Raw genomic sequence first — 10,522 nt, forward strand, 5'->3', positions numbered from 1 at the left:
TAAATAAATAAAAATATTTTATAAATAAATAGGGCATGGGTCGTCAGCCTGGTCCGTAACGCCCACTAGTGGGCGTTTCAGGATTCCAGGTGGGCGATAGGGATTTCCTCATTTGGAGAGATTGGGTGGGCAGGTGCGAGCCGGCGGTACCCCTGCGACTGGGTACTGCCATCACCCATGCTGTCAGGGCCACCCGATGGATGTGGATTGTGAAGGGGCCCGGTCAGCGCTGGGCGCTTCAACAGCGCGACCGGGCCCCCTGTGATTACATCACAGAGCTGGGAGGAAGTGACTGCACGTCACTCCTCCCAGCTAACACTGAGAGCCACACGGGAGGAAGCCCAGGGAGTCAGAGTGGGAACTCTGACTCCCATCCACCTCAGCCACCACTGGACCCCAGGGAAAGTCACCCTCCTGCACCTTAAAGGTAGGAAACAGGAGGGTGACTTAAATATAATGTGTGTGTTTGTTTGTGTGTGTCTTTGTATGTATGTCTTGTATGTGTCTGTATGTGTCTTTGTATGTCTTGTGTGTGTGTATGTGTGTCTTGTCTTTGTATGTATGTGTGTCTTAGGTATGTGTCTGTGTGTCTTGTGTCTATGTCTTATGTGTGTGTCTGTGTGTATGTTTGTATGTGTGTGTCGTGTGTGTCGTGTGTGTGTATGTGTGCCTGTCTGTTTGTATGTATGTGTCGTGTGTGTGTGTGTGTCTGTTTGTATGTGTGTCTTGTGTGTGTGTCTGTATGTGTGTCTTGTATGTGTGCCTGTCATAGTGGGCTATAGTAAGTGGGCTACCTAGCTCAGCCGTCCTACTGGGCATTGCTATAAGTAAGGTTAAAAAATAGAAAAAATTGAATTCAATTTACTAATTATAAACATGCATTAAGTAGAAATAAAAAGATAAATGTACGTACATTTATTTTTTTTAAAACGCCCTCCTTTCTAAAAAATATTCGCACTTGCGCGAAAACTGGTGGGCAATAAATAATTTTTTCCATCAAAGAAGATGCATTAGTGGGCGGTGTAACGGATCACCTGGCACCCCGACTGGGTACCTCCGTTATTGAATGCTCCGAGCGCTTCCTGAGGGCTCCAAGCACTCCAGCCGACACCATAACCACCGTAGACTCCTTCCGAGAGCAAGACAAGAACAAGCTCTTAAAAGAACTTAGAAGTGATTATCGAAGGGAGCATGCAGAGCATAACAAACCCTTGTAGTGATATAGCAATTCCCCCCAATATGAGACAGGACTCTAGATTGAGGGTGAAGAAGAACTGTCTAAAACGTTATTTTCCTTGGGACTAGCCCATATGGTCATTACATTAACATTGCTGTGAAAACTCAATAAAATTACAAACAGTTAAATCCTAGCAGGCAACATACAGTGACTTATTATTAACAGAAAATATCTCACATGCTTGCAGAATTAGCAATATGCCGACTGTCTCCCCTTCCTGTAATACACTCTGCCACTGGGGAGAGAGGGTGCTGTGCTCCTCTTCCTGAAACACAGGCTGTCGCTGGAGAGGGAGACCAACTGTCTCCACTCCCGTAACATGGTCCTGCTGCTAGGGAGAGAGACCAACTGTCTCTGCTCCCTGTAGGAAACACTGCTGCTGGAGGGGAAGGATGACACCTTCAGCCCCCTGGAACTCACACTGCCACTGGGGAGGAAGGACGACACCTTCGGCTCCCTAGAACTCACACTGCAGCTGGGGAGGAAAGACGACACCTTCGGCTCCCTGGAACTCACACTGCCGCTGGGGAGGAAGGACGGCACCTTCGGCTACCTGGAACTCACACTGCCGCTGGGGAGGAAGGACGGCACCTTCGGCTCTGTGGAACTCACACCTCCGCTGGGGAGGAAGGACGACACCTTCAGCTCCCTGGGGCGCACACTGCCGCTGGGGAGAGAGACCGGTTGTCCCCTCTCCCTGGAACTCACACTGTCGCTGGGGAGGGAGGTCGATGCTCTCCGCTCCCTGACACTCACTCTGGGGTTGGGGATCTGGGCCGACTGCCCAGCATACCTGTAGGGCCAGTAGAGAGACCTCGGTCCCATCTCTACCTGCTGGCTGGGGTTCCTCCCAGTAAACCTCTACGATATCCTTCCAGCTGAAGGGCTCTAGACCTGGTTCTGCTACCCAGTTCTCTAGCTCTGCTTGCAGGGTAGACTGGGGCTGAATGGCGCAGAGCAGGCTTTGGTAGGCCTGCTCCAGTTCCCACTCCATGGTTGCCAGGTGCATTGTGGCGAAACCAACCTCGCCACTGTGAACTGGAGAAGCCTGGTTGCCCGCCTCTTGCCTTTGGACTATGGACCCGACTGTATGTGAATGTGTTAACCCAGATAGCTATGCCATGGAGCCCATTCGTGTAGTTAAAGACTTCGGCTCCATGGCAATTGAACTGTGTGAATAGGATCTGAGCGCTATTCGGTAGTTTTGTGCGCTCAGATCCCAGCTATCTGGGGATATGTGACATGTCTGTGTTTTATGTATAAAATGTGACTTTGTGTATTTTATAGTATTGTAATGCTTTGTGCTCACCATGTGCATAATGGAGTCTTGTCTCTGTCCTGGGAGATAATTGAATTACTTCTCAATTATCTCCAGGATAGAAGACTCTGAAACCGGTCTGGGACAGATAGCCATGTGCCAGCCAGGGTCCAAAAGATATTTTACTAACTTCTGAACCCCTGGTCTGATTCATGCCATTTTTTTATATGTTGTTCCTTGATATGTTCATTTTTTATATTAATTGTGAATATGTAATTTTTATGTGAATTGGATGTATGGTTTTAGAGTTATGAAAGTTGGGTAAAAAGTATGTTTTAACTGTATGTATAATTGAGTTTCCTCTCAGGATAAGGGGAGGGAATATGTGGGATGTAACTTTGATGTGATTGGTTGTTTTATACCTCCCTGTGGGCGGTCCTGTATTTGCAAAAGACTGTAATAAAAACCAGGCTGGGTGTGCCAGCACCTCAGGTTCTTCTTGACCCTCAATACGTAGCCATGTCTCGTTATTGGAAGGAACTGCTATATCACACTGGGGATTGCTATGCTCTGCATACTCCCTTGAGCTTTAATCACTTTGTTCTGGTTCCTGATACCCTCTCCTGGAGGAGAGGTCTTTCCCACACGGTCCTGAATGCTGGAGGTTCATTCAGGGTGGAAGGAAGACGGCGCGGCTCCAGTTAAGCTACGGCGGTTGTGGAGTCTGCGGTGGTTGTGGTGTCGTCTGCAGTGCTGGGAGTCCTCAGGAAGCGCTAGGAACATCCGTCAATGGAAGGTGATCCGTTACATGCATCATGTCTGTCGACAGGCCAATCGTGCATGCCCAAGGATGTCCCAAAATCGGAAATCCTCTGTGCTGCCGAAATCAGGCTCCTCCTCCATTGCATCCAGTAGTAGACCAGGACCATCATATTTGTCCCCCTCAGGCCTGTCGAGTTCCTCCATCTCGGGGGTATGCTGCACTGGATACCACCAGAGGCCCTGGTAGGCGTCCTCCAGCCAAATCTCCTTCCATACCAGTCTCTTGAGCTCTGTTACCCACTCATTCAGTGGCTGCTCTCCTAGTAAAGACATTTGTTGAGCCACTTGCCTCTCTTGCCGCTGCTCTTCACTGGGGAGCCTCTCACCTCGCTGACGCTGCATATCCTCTAGGGCTTCGTCCCAAAGTTCCTTTCTGGACGCCTCCCGGTAGTCCATCATGGCCTCATCTGATATAGGCCCATCCTGCAGGGAAAGGAGCTCCTGCAATCTCCAGTGGAACTCTTCCTCCATATTGCTGTAGATAGGGACGCTGCACGGTAGCTAGCTCTATCCCTCTATTTGTAACTCCACACATTACCGGTGTCTCCGAGCTGCTTCTCCTCACAATAGGACGCCATCCCACTGCTGCCACCAATGTAACGGATCACCTGGCACCCCGACTGAGTACCTCCGTTATTGGATGCTCCTAGTGCTTCCTGAGGGCTCTAAGCACTCCAGCCGACACCATAACCACCGTAGACTCCTTCCAAGAGCAAGACAGGAACAAGCTCTTAAAAGAGCTTAGAAGTGATTATCCAAGGGAGCATAGCAATTCCCCCAATAAGAGACAGGACTCTAGATTGAGGGTGAAGAAGAACTGTCTAAAACTTTATTTTCCTTAGGGACTAGCCCATATGGTCATTACATTAATATTGCTGTGAAAACTCAATAAAATTACAAACAGTCAAATCATAGCAGGCAACATACAGTGACTTATTATAACACAATGGCATATTTTTAAAGAGGTGGGGGAGACAATACTTAACAGAAAATATCTCACATGCCTGCAGAATGAGCAATATGCAAATCTACCCGAATATGCAAATGAACCAGTCTTGCTATTCAGGTAGTGCATATTGCTGTTGCTACCAAAAGAGGGCACTAGACAAGCTCCATAGCCAAATTCACCTAGTTAGCAAACCTCAGCAGTACAGGAGAGCAGGTAATACATTTCAGGGGCCATAGTCACATGGCAGGAGGCTGGGAATCAGTCTTCTCCAATGCCCAGTGGCGAGGCTGGTTCCGCCACAGGCGGTAGGAAGAAAAAGGTTGACTACCACTGATGTAGGGTATTATTACATCTCAGAGAGTATTATAATATGCGGGGTATTATTACTTCTGGGATAGTATTATAATATCATGCAGGGTATCATTACATCTCAGAGAGTATTTCAATATCATGTAGGGTATTATTACTTCCTGGATAGTATTATAATATCATGTGGTGTCCGGTGCAGTGCTTACGGTCCTCCGCGTCAGCTACGAAGCATCTGTTGGCGAAGGTGCCCAGTCGGGGTGCCAGGTGATCCATCACTGTAACGGACCGTTTTGCTCACCAGAGGTTAAAAACCATTTAGGCGATAATCCCCTTCCAGATAGACAAGCAGCTACTGCAATCACCAATCTCCCGAACTGCAAACTGCACGAATTCACCAACTCACGAACAAGAGACACACGAACACTGGAAGCAGCCGAACAGGAAAAGCCCTATGAACAGCTTACACTCCTGGCAATCGGCATACAATCAAATTCCCCCCAAGAATGAGACGACACTTCACTTTGAGGGTTAAGCAGGAACTGCTTTACTGGGGCTAACTGCCCGGCTTTTATGCAGGATTCCCACCTGGTGGACTGCACACAAGGTGGTATCCCTGGGGGACCAGATGGGAAGCTAGGAAACATATTGGCCACGGACCAATCACAGACATACAACTTTAAACAATCCCACAATGCATCACAATCCCTCCCCTCTGGCCTGGAGATAATTGGGGAAGTAATCCAATTATCTCCAAGGACAGAGGCAAAACTCCATTACCAACATGGCAGACAAAAAGACAGTAAAAGACATAAAATTACATTCTGATACATTTAGTACGTAAAACATATACATTCTACATATCCCCAGATAGCTTAGATCTGAGCGCACATTACTACCGAATGAAAACAGCATAAAAATACATAACTTCGACATTTTAGGTAGCTCAGATCTGGACGCATCAAGTATACGAATTGCGCCCAGATCCCACGAACAGAACGGGGAGTTTCTGCCATATAAAGTCTTATTTGGTACTTTTGTCGCGAACCCCTGATGGCGGCCATGTTTTGAGGCTGGTCAATGGACAGCGGGACCTCGACCTAACACTTATGGAGTGTGGGTCGGATACATATTTACACGAATCCCCGCTCTCAGTATGGTTTTCCCGGCCGTTCGGGAGACGAATGGAGACCGCCTGGAAGGGGGTACTTAACCTGCGGTTCTGCCAACGTTGATGCCACACGCCAGAATGTAGGTGGTCCCCGTTCGTGAGTCTTTCGGCAGTTTCCCTTCGGGGAAATGTATATGAACGTGGATCCCCTGTGACCGTCAATTAGTTGGTGGTCAACCGCAGACCGCAGCTCCGTGTACAGTTAATGAGAGGCACACTCTGCTCGTAGGGTGGTCGGTTATTCGGTACTTTTAGAGGTGACGGGGGTTAAGTGGTAATGGTTCGTGGAGTGAGTTTGTCCGGTCTGAATACCGACATCATATGGGTTTTAACGAAAAGAGGTTATTTTGTAACAGTGCATAGAGTCCTTGTAAACAGTACATAGAGTCCTTGTAACAGGTATTATTACATCTGGGAAAGTTCTACAATATTATCTAGGGTATTATTACATCTCAGAGAGTATTCTTTTTTTTTTTTTTAATTATTCATTTTTACTGTGCATATGGTAACAGTCAGGCTTGCTTTGCCCCAACAGCAAATGCAAGCACAAAATTTCTGAACATAGTATAAACAAAGGTATTGCATATAAACAATAGCACAATTTTTTTAAATGAAGACAATATGTGATAAAGATATCAGGAACACAGGGATTCTAGTCTCTATTCTATTGCACGAAAGCACATGATTGAATTTGCTGGTCTGGGTCAACTAAAATGATACTAGGGCCTTTTCAGAACATGGCTTGCGTGCCCGTCGTGAGTTGTAGGGCTGAACTTGCATTTAAGTAGCTGGGTTGAAAAGTTGTTTGGGGAGGTTGCCTAAGGTGCTTTGTCAGTACCAGACTAGAGCCTGTGTGCTAGTCGTGAGTAGTAGGGTGGATGGGGGGACACATTAATCTCCCTGGGCATAGCCAACCGGCACGGACGCCCTATGAGGCTATGCCTTCTAGATATAGTTGTGAGGTTGGTTAAGCTTTGGTCGAGAGTGGATGACCTGTATTGGTATGGCATAGACTGAGCAGGAAGCTTGGTTAGTAAGATGGTCAGGTCAGGTCCCAGGGTGCTATGTTGTACCCATAGGAATTAAAACAACATACGTAGGGTCTGTGTGAGTGATAACAGAGTCGCTTGATGACCCCTAACCAAGGGGGCCACTGATGGGGGGAGGTGTTAGTGAGAGTCTAAGCTCTCTCAAGGCCATTTAGAGCTTTCTAACTGGCAGTAAAGCTATGTAGGACATTGCTCATTGGTTAACTAAAACATCTTGAAACAACAAAAGAGAACAGAAGAGAAATGGGTAAATTGGAAAACATAACATAATGATACGTCTCTGCTGTCAGCATCATCGTGTCTCAAGTAGCTGCTCCTAGGGTTTCTCTCGTTCAGGAAGTGAAAGGTGTAGCGGATCCCCGGGTAACCAGACCAGTTACCTACACTAATTCCCTTCAATCAGCCGTTCAGAAACCCTTACAACAAGCAGGCATCCATTTTCCCCCAGTAACTGGACGCCACACAGTTCTGAAGGTAAAAAACACTGACATACCTTTATTGGTACACACAGTTTTTATGCACAGACCCCCGCAGGGGGTCTACCCTCTTTCAATACACTTTCTTTTGTCCCAGGCAGGAGGAGGGGGATGGGTTACAGATAACCATCCCCTGCTCTGGGAGTGTAGCGGAGAGCTGATATTCCACAGCTAATCTCCACTTAAGATCCCAGTGAGGCTCAGGAACAAGTATTATAAATCCACAGAGTAGTAATTCCAGCAAGCAAAATAATCCAACAATATCCCAACAGCAATCCCAATGACTGGACGACACACAGCATCAGGAGCAGAACTGACGTTTATTCCCACAGCTTCCTTTTAAGACATTCTCCCATGCAAGGGAGGGATTTGCAATCATTAAGACATTAACCAATACAGCAATAGTTAACTCCCACACATCTCCTCCCCTCAGAGTGACTCATAATCCCCTTAACTGTACGGTACATTTACCCCAAACCTGGATGTTCCCTAAAATAAGCAGATAGCATAATATTTAGGGTACCGCCTGGTAGCCTTGATCTGGGTGACTAACATATCCAAGATTCACCCAGATCGGAGCAGGGGTTCGGGAGTTAGGTGGAGGGTGAAGTTTGACCGACTGCACACAAGGTGGTATCCGAAAAAGGTTCCATGTGTTTTGGCCCTGCGGTCGGTCTCCGTTCAGCAGTTAAATTGCATGGACATCCGTGCCATCCATACCTATTAATACCTTCGCCTTGATTCCCTTATTCGGTACTTTGTTTTAACCGAACAGGGGGCTGTCTAGTCCCTCCGTTCGGGAGTTATGGCATTCTGGAGGTCTTAGCGGTGTTCGGTTGTTTGAGTGTCTGATTTGAGTTCCAGACACTCGACGACCAAACACCGCTGAGATTTCTGTGCGTAAGATGGCCACCGCGCGTGGTTCGTATACCGAACAGCGGCCACCCAGGCACTTAACCCACGTCAATTAACCTGTGGTTTTGAGAAGTGTGAACGCTTAACGAGGCGCACACTTCTCACTGGGGTGGTCTGGGGGTTCGGTAGTTTCATTCGTATGAAAACTACCGAACTCTCATACGAAAATACATACAGTTTTACAACACACAGAGATACAATTAAATGAATGCCGTTTTACATGAATTATACAGGACAGGATGAATACAATCCGCTACAGGGAGATACCAACAGGACACAGTTATGTACATTAGAACATATTACAAACAGGGGCAGGGCCGGACCGCCATGCCGAGCGGACGCACAGAGGAATAGCTCCAGACAAGCTACCAAGTTTAAGCCCTTAAAAAACGGCAAAATTCTTACCCAGCAACTGGCAGCTGTGCCACAGCACAAGAGGTGACCCTGGTACCGGGGAGAGGCTTGCCGTGAGGTTTTAGTCCCTCGGTGGGGCGATCCCTGTCAGTTAAGATGGAGACCACTCGGGCGGTGAGCGGGGTGGACGGCCGCTGCCCAGCTATCCTGCCCACCAGAGGTACGGCAGAACCAAGAACTTAGGCGGGTCCGGCCCTGTTTCCCCCCCCCCCCTATGGGCTGGCGGGGGTGATCCCGGTCCCCACCCTGTGACCAACCGGAGTGCCACGAACTTGTCGAGGGTCCACTTCCAAAATGGCGGAGACCGCGTGGCAGGCGACTCTGCCGGACGCATCCCCCTCTTACTACTCAGGCGGACTGCAGACCCTGAACGAGCAGGAACCGGCAAATAAGCACCAAGGTACCACAAGCCAGGGAGGTGCAGCACTACTACCCACATCATCAGAGGGTACTGATCGCACCATGGGACAATGTTTTAAGGCCCTGACTTACCCTACTGAGCCACTTATCTCACCGCAGAGGGGCAGGAACAAACTGCCTGACAACTTAAAGTCACCATACTGGGTCTCTCCCCCTGTACAAGGCAGACATCAGGCTGGACAGCACATACCCCTGGGTGGAAGATTGTTTCCCTGCACAGACACCTAATGGGACTGCATTTACCACCAAAGTCGTCAAGCCGCTCATCCCACTATGGCAGACCGCACTGCAAACAGACGGATCGCCCGGCCTCCCGGCAAGGAAGCATGACTAGCTGTGTGGTGGAATCTCGGTAAAAAAATAAATTTAGTAGGCCGAGATTGCCACGTGGTATGTGCAGGTGCATATGCTGATGTGTCGGTCGGTTGGTTGCACGTGGCAACGATACAATCAGTAGTGTACGGAGCATGTGCAGGAATACAGGATATATGAGTATTCCCCTCCTCCATTGTGCTGGGCAAGCCAAGTGGTCAAACAGGAAGTTAGTCTTTGTTCTGTTGATTGGGTTAGAGTACGTGTAAGTGGGACTGATTATAGGAGGAGCTATATGTCTATATAAGGGACCTACACTGTACGATCGGGGCTCAGATTCTCACTGTTTTTGGTGACATTAGTCCCTCTGAGTCCCGGTCGGTGAATCGAATAAAGATCTCTTCCTTCCTGAAGAAACCTGTGTCCATCTCTCTGTGCTTGGCTTCCGTCAGTTTCTCCGGTATCAGCTGCACTGGCCCAACATGGGGTGGACACTCTAATATTATATTGCTTTAAACACTTGATTCAGTTGAGCTTGTTATCTTACTATTTTATCATATGTCAGTAAGCCAATCTGTATATACACCTGCATTTGTAATCTTCCCTGACACATCAGACTAAAGCTTAGAATAGCATAACTTAGCATACAAACTACTTATAAGCGACACCCTTGAGAATAGCGCTCAGCACTTTTATTTGCACTTTTAAACTCAGTGCTTTCACTCTATGGTTCACACAGTTACTTGCTAGAACTGTATCTATTTAGCGTGCATACTTATCTTAAAAAGCGCAGATTCCGCTATTAAATCTAACTGCAATATTTGCCAAGCTCAGCCAGGCCAGGAAAATGCAGCACATTGATACCAAACGTATGGTTTTCACTCTTAAAGCTCTAGCATGTTTCTATAACTACTGATACGTAATCACATTAATCTGAATGTTAACAACATGGTTATTGCACTGTCCTAACTTAATCATATTTCCATTCTACATTTCAATCCACATGTTTAAGCCTGACTAAATAAAAAAAATTGTGCTTGCTATGCATGTACCCCGCATGTTAAGCGTGGGAAAAGCCAGAGGACTGCTTTTGGGGCACCTCTTGCCAACTTGTATTATATACTTGCGCTACAAAAATAAAGAATTTAAAAAAAAACATATTACAAACAGTAAAACACATTAAATATATGGGG

The sequence above is a fragment of the Pelobates fuscus genome, chromosome 4, assembly GCF_036172605.1.
Source record: "Pelobates fuscus isolate aPelFus1 chromosome 4, aPelFus1.pri, whole genome shotgun sequence".
Classification (NCBI taxonomy): Eukaryota; Metazoa; Chordata; class Amphibia; order Anura; family Pelobatidae; genus Pelobates; species Pelobates fuscus.